This window comes from Ursus maritimus, unplaced genomic scaffold, assembly GCF_017311325.1.
Source record: "Ursus maritimus isolate PB19 unplaced genomic scaffold, ASM1731132v1 scaffold_20, whole genome shotgun sequence".
Taxonomy (NCBI): domain Eukaryota; kingdom Metazoa; phylum Chordata; class Mammalia; order Carnivora; family Ursidae; genus Ursus; species Ursus maritimus.
Genome location: NW_024424453.1, coordinates 56,017,245 through 56,029,639, shown reverse-complemented (window position 1 = coordinate 56,029,639; position 12,395 = coordinate 56,017,245). Strand labels below are relative to the sequence as shown.

General features: G+C 36.8%; 1 protein-coding gene across 6 annotated transcripts in view; it reads right to left on the bottom strand.

Moving 5' to 3' along the window:
- Positions 1-12,395, bottom strand: part of SNRK (SNF related kinase) — a 57,004-nt gene that overhangs the window by 29,877 nt on the left and 14,732 nt on the right. The gene's annotated exons all lie outside the window — the stretch shown is intronic.

Below are 12,395 nucleotides of genomic sequence, written 5' to 3'. Positions count from 1 at the left end.
TTTGAACACCTTCCTCCAATTCCCTCTTCCCTCATCCCTTACCTCTGGTAACCACAAATCTGATCTCTTTTTCTGAGTGTGGTGCTTGTTTTGGTTTGGTTTCAGATTCCACATATGAATGAGATCATCTGGTATTTATCTTTCTGTCTTATTTCACTTAGCATAATACCTTCATGGTCCATATTGTCACAAATGGTAAGATTTCCTAATTTTTATGACAGAATAATATCCCACTGTATGTATGTACATATATATATACCACAACTTCTTTATCCATTTATCCACTGTTGGACACTTACAGTTGTTTTAATGTCTTGGCTATTGTAACTAATGCTGTTCTGAACATGGGTGTGTAGATACCTTTTTGAGTTAGTATTTTCTTTTCCTTTGGATATATTCCTAGAGATGGAACTGCTGAATCATACAGTAGTTCTGTTTTTAGTTTTCTGAGGAAACTCCATATTGTTTTCCATACTGGCTGTACCAATTTATATTCCAACCAATAGTGCACAAGGGTTCCCCTTTTCTCCACATCCACACCAGCATTTGTGATAACAAATGTCTTTTTGATGATGGCCTAAAAGGCATAAGGGGATATATAATTGTGGTGTTAACTAGTGATACCGAGCATCTTTTCACGTCTGTCTTCTTTGGAAAAAGGTCTATTGAGGTTCTTTACCCATTTTTAACTAGATTATATGGTTTTGCCACTGCTGAGTTGTAGGAATTCTTTATATATTTTGGACATTAATCGCTTATCCGATACATGATTAGCAAATATTTCTTCCCATTCCATAGGTTGTTTTTTTACTTTGTTGGTGATTTCTTTTCCTGTGCAGAAGCTTTTTTGTCTGGTGTAGTCCCACTTGTTTTTATTTTATTGCTTGTACTTTAGGTGTCATATTCAAAGAAATCATTACCAAGACCCATATCAAGGAGGTTTTTCCTGTTTTCTTCTAGGAGTTTCATGGCTTTAGGTCTTACATTTAAGCCTTTAATTCATTTCAAGTTAATTTTTGTGAGTGATGTAAGACAGGGGTCAAGTTTCATTCTTCTACTTGTGAATATCCAATTTTTTTCAATTTATTGAAGAGAGTGTCTTTTCTCCAATGAGTACTCCAAGTTCCCTTGTCAAATATTAGTTGACTGTATATGCTTATTTCTGGGCTCTTGATTCTGTTCCATTGGTCCATTTGTCTGTTTTCATGCCTATACCACACTGTCTTCATGACTACAGCTTTATAGCATAGCTTGAAATCAGAAAGTATGCCTCCTGCTTTCTTCTTCTTTCTCGGGATGTATTTGGCTATCTTGGGTCTACTACGGTATCATATAAATTTTAGGAATTTTTTTTTCTATTTCTGTAAAAAAAAAAAATATGCCATTGGGATCTTAATAGGAGTGGCATTGAATCTATAGATGGCTTTTGGTAATACTGACATTTTAACAATATCAATTCTTCCAATCCATGAACACAGGCTACTTTCCATTTATTTGTATCTTTGATATCTTTCATCAATGTCTTGTAGTTTTCAAAGTGGAGATCTTTCACCCCCTTGGTTAAATTTATTCCTAAGTACCTTATTGTTTTTGATGCTATTGTAAGTAGGATCAATTTATCCGCTTTCAGAAAACTTGTTAGTGTACAGAAATGCAACTGCTCTGTTAATTTTGTATCCTGTAATTTTACTGAATTTGATTAGTTTTGACAGCTTTTTAGTGAGTCTTCAGAATTTTCTATATATAAAATCATGTCATCAGTAGCTAGAGACAATTTTACTTCTTCCTTCTCAATTTTGATGTCTTTAATTTCTTTTCATTTGTCTTGAGAAACTTGCACTTCCTCTTTAACTTCTTCTTTGATCCATTGGTTGTTCAGGAATATCATGTTTTTGAGTTTCCAATTATGATTTCATGATTCTTTCTAATCTTTGCTATCAGTGTGCCAGCCTCTAAAAAGTCCCTAATGTTACCCATTTATGAGCTGAAGGCTGAAAATTAACTGAATTTTATGTAAAATTAACTAAGTAAGGATCCGAGTGAGTCCCTGAATGAAAACTATGAACAAAACACATGAACTTTTACATGGGCTTATTAGGACAGTCCATTTGAGCATCCCAGGAGCCTTTATTTGCTTTCTTCATGGTGCGCTGCAATAGGACAACTCAAGAACTCATCTAAAGAAAGTGATCAATAAATAGTTCTCTAACTGGTAAAAGGTACTGACAGCTGGGGATTCTGAAGTTCCTTTCTCTTACATGCAGTAACACAAGAATGAAGCCTTAGAAAGCATCCTTACGCATGAAAAGCTATCCCCTTTAATCCCCTGACAGCAGCCAGAAGAGGCAAAAGTCAGAAACAGAACACAACTTCTCTAACTATTCTTGCCTCTGCTGACTAATGAATTCATTTTGATACTGAAGCTGGATAGTAAATCCAAAAGATTTTTATCAAGCTTTTTACTGACAACTTGATAATAATGGCTGTCCTTGTCTAGGACAGATAGCAACATATCCTACCCACAAACTGATGACTGAAAACAAAATTAGGACTAATCTAAAACCACTGGGAATCTTCTCCTTCTAGGTAGACCATAATGTATTGAGCAAACCGAAGATCCTGCTGCCACAACTAGAAACAAAACGGTAACCTGCAGAAACCATGATTTCAAGGCCTTAGAAGGAAAAGAAATAAATGAACTGAAATTCCAGAATTGGGAAGAGCCCTTTCTAAGAGCTGAGGCAGAAATCCAAACAAGAATCATGTGACCTCAGGAATATCAATGGATCACAAATGTTCCTAAGAAAGGTTAAGTAAACCAAATCAACTTATACTATACCTAAAAGAAAATCTTATGTATGCCAACTTTATAAAACCTGAAAAGACAGGTAAATTTAGGAAAATATCACTAATCTGAATCAAGAATATAAGCTTGTAGTGGACTGACAGTTATGGTATTTGTATGTATTAGTCTCCTAAGAATTTGTTAAGCCAGCTTCAGTCCTCTAGAAACTAATTACCACTGAGTACAAAACTGAGAATCACACCTTGGAAATTGGGGATCACACCATCTGAAGGGCTTCCCTGCCATCTACTGGAGCTCCTAATCTATGTTAAGTCTCTTCAAACTGTAACAAGGACCTCCTAGTGTCAGTGAATAGTCGATACATACAAACTGTTAACAACATAAAATGGATTTATAAAACAACCCCCCAAACCACATATCAAACACACCAAATACCTACAAATTAATTCTTTGACTTTAAAAAACAAAAAAGCATACCATATCCCCAATGACTTGATCTTCCTTTTGGGAGAAGCCCTGTCTATAAGCCTACCTCCAATTTTCTATTACAATCTTCCAAAGTCATAACTAGGGAATTTAAAACACAGTAAAGAAAATTAGAGATCTAAACAAGTTGAAGTAGCCAAAACACAAAAATAAGGACATTATTCCTCACCTGTAATTTATGCTCCAATGCTCATCTCAAAACTGCCTGTGTTCATCCTTCCTGTCAAAGTAGTGGGCCCACTTTTTTTTACTCAGCACAAGCCTACAAGATCAGATCCAAAGAAGGGCTTCATAGTGGCCCACACATAATAACATGCCTGAAACTGCAACTCTGCCTCTCCATGAAGAGGGGAACCACAGCTCCCAACAGACTCATGGTGAGTCCAGGACGCATTAATATATATACAGAAGCAGGGAAAAGGAGTTTCAATGTCAGCAAGACATCAGGAAGGACTGTGAGGACTGGTCACAATTGTATTTTGTAAACAACTTTAAAGGAATGTAAATTTCATTTAGTTTGTCTCTGTAATATTTACTCATTTAAACAAACATTCAGAGCTTGTGGTGTTTACCAGGTGATAGGGATGGGACACAGATAAGATATAAACATGCAGTTCTCAAAGACCTTACTATTGAGCAAGGGGAACAAGTGAGCCATCTGAAATAAGCAAGGTCTGGCCATCATCCCATCCAATTCCAAAAGGAAAAGGCCGTCAGGGCATGTGTCCTCTGCACCTCATCATCCTCTGTTTTTAACCATCTACAACCCCTCTGTTATTTTTATCTAGTACACCTACTCTGTGCCTGGCTGCATCCCAGGCAGAATTTAAGATGTATCTACAAAGAGGGTCTCACTCCACAAAGTCTTGTTCTCCTACTCACCAGACAGTGCCACAAATGCTAAGGTCCTACAATGTTTGTCTTAGGTTCCAAGGTTCAAAATAACTGAGTTAAAATTTTATAATATTAAATTAGGAACTGTCCTACACTATACTGGATACAATTTTAAAGACATCACCATAAGGCTAATCAATAAAAACTAGGTTAAGATAAATCGTTTTCCAAAGACAAAGTGGGTTAGGTAGAAAATGGGTTATGGTCATAAAAACTAGGAAGATCGGTAGGGGAAGAAAGGGATAAATAAAGGGGGGGGGTAATCAGAAGGGGGAATGAAGCATGAGAGACTATGGACTCTGAGAACTGAGGGCTTCAGAGGGGAGGGGGGTGGAGGAATGGGATAGACTGGTGATGGGTAGTAAGGAGGGCATGTATTCCATGGTGCACTGGGTGTTATACGCAACTAATGAATCATCGAACTTCACATCAGAAACCAGGGGTGTACTGTATGGTGACTAACATAATATAATAAAAAAAGTTAAAAAAAAGAAAATGGGTTATGGAGAATGCCGGGAAGAAGAGATTTAAAAATAGCAAAGACACGCATTTGAAATCTCAGTTGTAAGTAAGTACCACAGTATATCTCTGCTAATTAGCTTGGCTTAGCTCTATGGCGCCCTGTTCTAAGTCTGCTCTCCATCTTTCTCCACCAAAGTCTGCATCAACATGTGAGGATCTGACTGAGGGAAGCCACAGCCCTTGAAAGAAGAAAACCACACTACTATGTATGTTCATGTGACTATGAAAGCATTTCCCAGGCAGCTGCTCTGGAAGTCATGACAACTCCAGGACCACACAGGCAACTTCCTAATGCGGTGGGACAGTTTCCCCAGAAACGGAGACATGTCACTAACAAGTCCTACCAGGTCATCTCAGAGCAAGCACAAGAGCACAACTGAGCACAGCACCTATATGTCAATACAGTTTTCACCAGTTCTTAAAAACACTACAGTGACTTTACTCAACATTTGAGTTTGGAGTCTGTCCAGCAAAGTATATCGTGACTAACAAGTTTCCAAGTTATTGTGTTAAAAATCTGTGCTAAGTGCTGATTTTTTTGTTTTGCAAACTAGTCTTTCTTCAACAGGTTTATGCTTCTGCCTACAAAAAAAAAAAAAAAAAAAAGGCAAAAAAATATCCAAGCAGATTTGATGTTTTCAAATCCCTAAAGGTTTCCCAGGTTAGAAGTGAAGAGAAGCACATTTATTTCTGTATTTCTGCATTAAGACAGTTAACTATTTAAAGTGGTTTAAAAAAGTTCTTCTGAAGTTCCAAGAAACTAACCGGTTATCAAACACTTTCCTTTGTTTTTATCTAACATAAAAAAACACAGACACACAAAGAAAAATCCCTACTTTGGAAGTTAACCTATTTCCTACATTCTGAAAGTTAAATACAACGAAAAACGTGTGAGAAAAACACAAGAGCAAAGGTCCTGGGCCTGCCCCTTCCTCCCAGTTTTCCCACGGCAGCCAACATTTCAGAAATTCCCCTGAGGACAAATTTCCAAAGAAGAAGAAAGCACCTCCAAAGGAAAATGAGGCCATGATCTTTAAACACCCTTTGGCACCGCAGCCCTCGCACCACAGAAACAAGGCACTCTGTGATCTCTTCAAAAGTCTGGCTGAGACCGTTACATCTGACGGAAGATTGATTTTGTGTTTGGTGTTAATGCTAAGTACTTCTATGTTTTCATTCCTCTAACTCCTTCAACAATCCTAAAGGCGAGAAATATTACTACCCTCATTTCACAAATGGAAGTAACAGAGACCACAGAAATGAGTCAAGTGGGGAGGGAGAATAGGCAGCGCTGGGGCCCTCCACCTTTGGAGTAGAAGGTGGGGCCTGGCCAAGAGGGTGGCAGTGGGCAAGAGTCTAAGTAGAGGGAAGGGAGAAAGAAGGGCCCTAAGGCAGGACTGGATATGATGGAATGTGACTAACAGCAAGAAGGCAGCTTTGTTGGAGCTGAGCAAGCAACTGAAAAAAGAGCGGGAGGAAAAAGTGAGGGAGGAAATGAGGAAGCCAATCTTGAGGGCCATGTTGGCTGCTGTGAGGAGTCGAGTTTTGACTGTGAAGGAAATGGTAAGTCTTTAAAATGTTCTGAGCAGAGGAGAGAGACATATATAAATTTTTAAAGGAACTGATAAGCACTTTTTTCCCTTATGAGTGGTAACTACCTAAAACTGTCACCTCCAAAGGAATTCCCCTCTCTTACAGCTATTCCACATGACAATTCCTGACTTACTTTTGCCCAAAGCCCCAGGGCCTCCTCCCACCTGTAACTGTCAATGTCTGAAAACAAGCAGCACATACAAATGACAGGAAACTTGCCTTTAAAGTCCCTTCCTTCTTCTATCTTCTTTCAAAGATGCACATAGTCATGTCAGTCAGCCCAATTCCTACTTCCTCACATGAAGTACCAAAGATTCAGAGCTTGGGCACTAGTCTGAAAAGTAAATGAATAGTAACTTCCAGTTTTTATTCTAGTGGGACCTATGATTATCAGTCCTGCACACCTTTGTCTTTCCACCTTTGTCTCGGAGAGGAAAGGAATAAGAGGAGCATCAAGGCCCATGTAAAACAAAACCAAACCCAAGTTTAGTTAGTAGCAGCAAGAGCTCTTAGAAAAGTGCAAGGGTGCTATAAATTTTTTGAAGAAATGGTTTTATATGAAGCAGTGAGGCAACTTTCTCACCTGCACAAGGACAAGGGACACTGACAAGCAGCTCCAGGCAAGGCAGTGGAAAGCAAACAAGCAGGACAGTCCCCAGGCTCCTAAAAGGAAAGGCAAGGGGTCTCCAGCCTGAAGTTCCAGGCACTGAACAACACCAGAAAAAATTTCCAAAGGCCGTGAAATTTGGTTTTCACTTACTTATCCCTAAACAAGCAAAGGGTGTGATTAAAATCGGGGAAGGGGAGTGGAGAGAAATTTAAGTTCAGTTATCAACATCAAAAAAGAATATATGTTCTTGTTCAACTTTTGAAACTGAAGAGGTTTAAACATTTTTTTTCTGAACAATTATTCTCTAACGAGTATTAGAATTAAAATGTGAGGAATTTATTTTTCCACTAATAACCAAAAACATTGAACTCTAGGATTTTACATCACAAGGAGGCAAGGCTTGATGCACGTCAGAATCTCAGAAGCTTTGGATGAAGACCTCACCCAAGACAATCTGAATCACAATCTCTAGGGTGGGGCCCAGGCCAGGTTTGCTTGGTTTTACATCTGCTCCAGGTGAAACTTACAGATGGCAGGTAGAGAACCAACAATTTAGACGTTACCATACCACCAGTAGAGTAAATTATACTTTTCAAAGTAGTGTCAACATATATTTCACTTGATCTGAATCTTAAAACGCAGTGAGAATAAGCACCGGAGCTGAAAATGCAGCAGGGAAAACATTACAAAGCACATAAGTCATTTTTATCTCATTTTTCAGGCCTCTCACTAAAAAAATCAATGGTTGAGTTAGCCTAAAAAACCCATTTGTATGGTACCTATAGATTACACTACCCATAACATTTCATGGTCAAGATTTATGACAAAAATTAAATCCTATAATAATAGCTTATTTATAAAACTGAGAAGATTTTACTCAAAGCACAGAACTTTTGCTCTTTCCTAAATATGTAATCACACAACATTCACACTGGAAAGCCAGTACATCATTGTGCACACAAAGCTAATACCATAAAGTGCTTTTATTTACACAGGGTTCAGGCCAGATCAGTTTTTAACTGTGATCTCTGAAATAACTGTCATTTCTCATAGGCACGTGAAACTTCAGAAAGTTTAGGATTTTTTTTCTTTTGGTTTTCTATGACAAGTGATGATGTTACACTCTGTACAAGGTACCTTTCAGAGTATGTGACTGTGTGCTTGGCAGCTAGATTGTGGGCCATTTTCTATGGGTACATTTTTCAGTTCTATACAACTGAATGCCACAGGCATTTGCCTGGGCCCAGGCTGAGGTGCAGTTCATGTCAGACACATACCACGCGGGCAGGTTTCATGTACATCTTTTTAAATAAAAGAAACAAGATAATACTTTAAAGCAGATCAAACCTCCTTCCCTATTCACAAAAGGCACAAATCATCCCTTAAAAATGTATAATCCCAAACTCCACACTTGGGCCTAAAACTCTGTGACACAAGCCAAGGTCATCTAATCCAGAACCCATCGGGGCCCATGGTCCAAGTGGCAAACTGTGTAAGATTAAGTAACATAAAATTTAACCAGAGTCTGACTAGGGGAAGAGAAGGTTCAAGTTGGAAAACACGGTAATATTACTAAGACATCTGTCTCTAACAAATGGTAGGGAAATGTAACTCTGTCCACTCAGATTCGGGGGGACTGTAAAAGCAGGCACATTAACAGTTTTTCTGGAAGAAATCGGAAATAAAAGCAAGGAGTTATCAATTCATAACAAACTATACTAGCAGATTTAGATAAACCAAAGAGAAAATTACTGATTAATGTCCTTTTGGACTATTTCAAAGTTCTATCACAAAGGTATTATGGCTTAGGTTGTACAATCTGTACAGAAAGGAGTAATCCTTTTAGAAGTTTTCAAAGAGAAAATATTTAAACATATTATACTCATAATACTATAATCACAGTTCTGGTGGCTGCCCATTTCCTAAATTTGCTAAGAAACTCTTCTGTAGGAGGGGGCACGCAGAGGTATTTCTTCGCAGCACTGAAGCAGAGTAAGGAACTGACTGCCTTAAGTACATTCAATGTGGTTTCTAGTTAAACCACACCTCTCGGCTTGAATATGCCAAGATTTCCAAAAAAACGGCATATTATACAAACTGTAAGTCGCACATAAATTAACAGTCAAAAATGTCTCAACTTATGTTTTACTAATCTACTTTTTCACAAGACTAGGCAATGCTTTTCAGATAGACCAGCTAGTCACTTTTAAATTCACACTGGATTTTGATATGTTCTTCACATGCAGTAAACTAGGTCAAAGAAAGGAATAATTAAAGATGTTGAAGAACACAATTTTAAGATATGTCCACATTCTTCATTAGATCTTAAAGCATTACTGAACCAGGAAAAAAGTATTTATTAAGTAATAAAAGCAAATTAAAAATCTATAACTAAAAGGGAAGTAAAAGCAAACTACATATAGTTCTTGTTTATAGGGCAGAGGGAATGATATGGATATTGATATCTGAATATTAAGGGAAGACACTAGTACCTCCTAAACAAAATGACAAAAGAGAATCCATGGCAACAAAGCACAGTTTCACAGTGAAAAAAGGTATAGCCCATCATGTAAAATAAATTACAAAACTTTATATACCTCACACAGCTTGAAAATAACATATATAAAGTAAAAGTTGATTAAAATACAAAATTCAGATTAGAGTAGGAAACTAGTAAATTCAGAGAATAACATCAGAATAAAAACATAACAAAAAAGGAACAAAATACATAATTAACAACCTTAATTATGCATAAAAACTTTGTATATGCTAAAAATACAAATACTTTAATCATACAAGGAATAATCACCAAAAATCACTGTATATCAAGCCACACAGAAAATCTAAAAACATTTCCCAGAGCAAAAACCAATCAGGTTGCAGTGTACATTACTGACTGCAATGTACTAAAATCAGAAGTCAAAAACCAAATACATAAAGGAAAAATAAATCTATCCAGTTTGAATTTAAAAAGAAAAAAAGAAACTGGGTTAAACAAGAAATAAAACAGTAAAGATAAACTTCGGCAATGATGGCAGACTGAAATCCCCAGGATGTGACCAGAGATTGCAGGAGAGAATAATATACAGCCTTAAATGTGAGAAATAAGGACAATAAAGGAAAAAAAGTTTTCAAGACAGTAAAAAAAAAAAAAAAAGAAAGAAAGAAAGAAAGAAAAAGAAAAGAAAAGAAAAAGAAAAAAGGGAAACTGAAAGATCCTGGAAAAAATCAGTAACAATGAAAGGAAAAGCAATGACAGAAAACAGAAGTGCAGCTGATACCTAAAATCAAAATCTGATTCTTCAAAAATAACAGACAATCCCTGAACCAAATGTCAATGTACTGAATCAAAGTTGCTTAATTCAGCAACATTTGGTAATTTAATAAAGGACATATTTTAATCTTGGTCCCTTTTAATTCTACTACATATTTGTGAAAAATCACTGACTGATTCTGGCACAATAATAGCAGAAAGGTAACTGTTCATTTGTTCTTTAAAATGATTCTATATTTATCTCAATCACACAATTAAACAAAATTGAAATAAATACAAATAAGAAAAGTTACCCAAGAATTCCACCCAATTCATACTTCACCGACCATTTATCAGACTGGTAAGGATCCTCCCAGACACTTTTCTTTTCCTTTTTAAAAACTTTTAGAAAGTGTTATTAGGCAAAATTTAAGATATAAGAAAAAAAAAAAGAACATTAGAGTCAATACCTACGCACTCAGCACCCAAGTCAGGAAATAACACCACCAATACAGCTGAAACCCTCTAGGTATACCTGCCCTTCAGAAGTAACTATCCTGACCTCACGCACTCATCAGTACTTTACTACGTGTACATGCACTCTAAACAATGTAACACTGCTCTGTCGGTTTTAAACTTTTTTATATAAATGCTATAATACTGTAAGTACTCCCACCAATTTGCTCTTCTTAAGCATTACGTTTGTGAACACTAGCCATGACGACATATATAGTTCATTAATTTTCACCAATTCCATCATATGAATATCAAACAATGTATTCCTCTACTGATGAACACACAATAATGCTGTTAAAAACATTCTTTGAAAATCTGTGTACATGAGTGAGAACTTGAGTGCGAGACCCAGCAGTTCTCAGGACTGCGTGTGTCTTTAACTTCAGTAGACACTGACCAACTGTCTTCTGCATACTACAAGAGTTCCCAAAGATCTGTAGTCTTACCTTAGATTTGTCTGACTTTAGTTTTTCCTAATGTGAAAAGTACGAAACACTGTCTGATCGTGGTTTTATCTTCCCTGATTATTAGTGAGGCTGAGCACCATTTTCATGTTCATTTATGTTTCCTCTTCTATTAATTCTTGGCTTCATTTTCTGATTAGCCTGCTACACTCATCAAAAATTTCTGACTCAAATATTCTAATGAAAAGTTTCAGTGAAGCCTTGTTATCTGTAGTGGGCAGGAACCATTCAATAACCCTTTCTTTTCCAGAACACAGTCTAACATGAAAAGCAGTGTCTTGGTGTACAGAATATTCAGTATAAAAATCCGCACTCTTCAAGGTGTGTCTTTCATCTTCTGTAACATGCATTTCAAATGATCAGAAAACAAACAGAAGATTCCTATCTATGATGTATGACATCATACACATGTAGTATTAGGGCACACTGTTCCAAGATTAAACTAAAAACTGTAAAAGCTGACCACACATTCAACTTAGCAGATCCTTAAGAATTATAAATAAATTCCCATATGACCTTCAAAACAGATATGATCCCAAGGGACAAAGCTGACATAAGCTGAAAAGTGGTAAACACTTCCACCCTAAGTTGATAACTCATGACAAGAGAGAACACAATAATGTGTTGCAGTAAAGAGAAGGTAACTGGGAATGCCCAGGGCTATCAAGATTCTGGAATCCACCATACAGATGTCTGTATGTCAATGACCTGTCCCGTACAATGAGGCAGACAATAATAGCCACACAGGTCTGTGTACAGTAAACATGGTAATATAGGATACGATACCTCTATCTGATCCAATTCTATTCCATGATTGAGGAAATAAAGCAGAGAGATCAAGTGCACTCTTCAAGGTCACAATTAATAAATGATTCCCATACCCAAATTCTTCATAATGTATTGCAATATTCATAGCATCTTTCCAATATGAGTCTCAAGGACTGTTAAAGGATATGCACAGGAAGAAGCTGACTAGGGGAACTACCAGAAGAATCTAAGAAGATAGGAAATGTACTCAGATCTTCAAAAGAATTAAAATGAGTAGATGATGGTTACCTTAAATGATAACTCATTTTTCTTTGTGCTGAAACATACTTTAAACATTTGCCATCTAAAGGGTAAAACAAACTGACAGCCAGCTTTAGGGATAAATGGCATTCATGAAACCAAATCTGTTACTTAAGACGCATTTAAGAAAGTCCGTTAAGAAATTATTTTCAGATAAACCACCACCAATTTGACCAACTACAC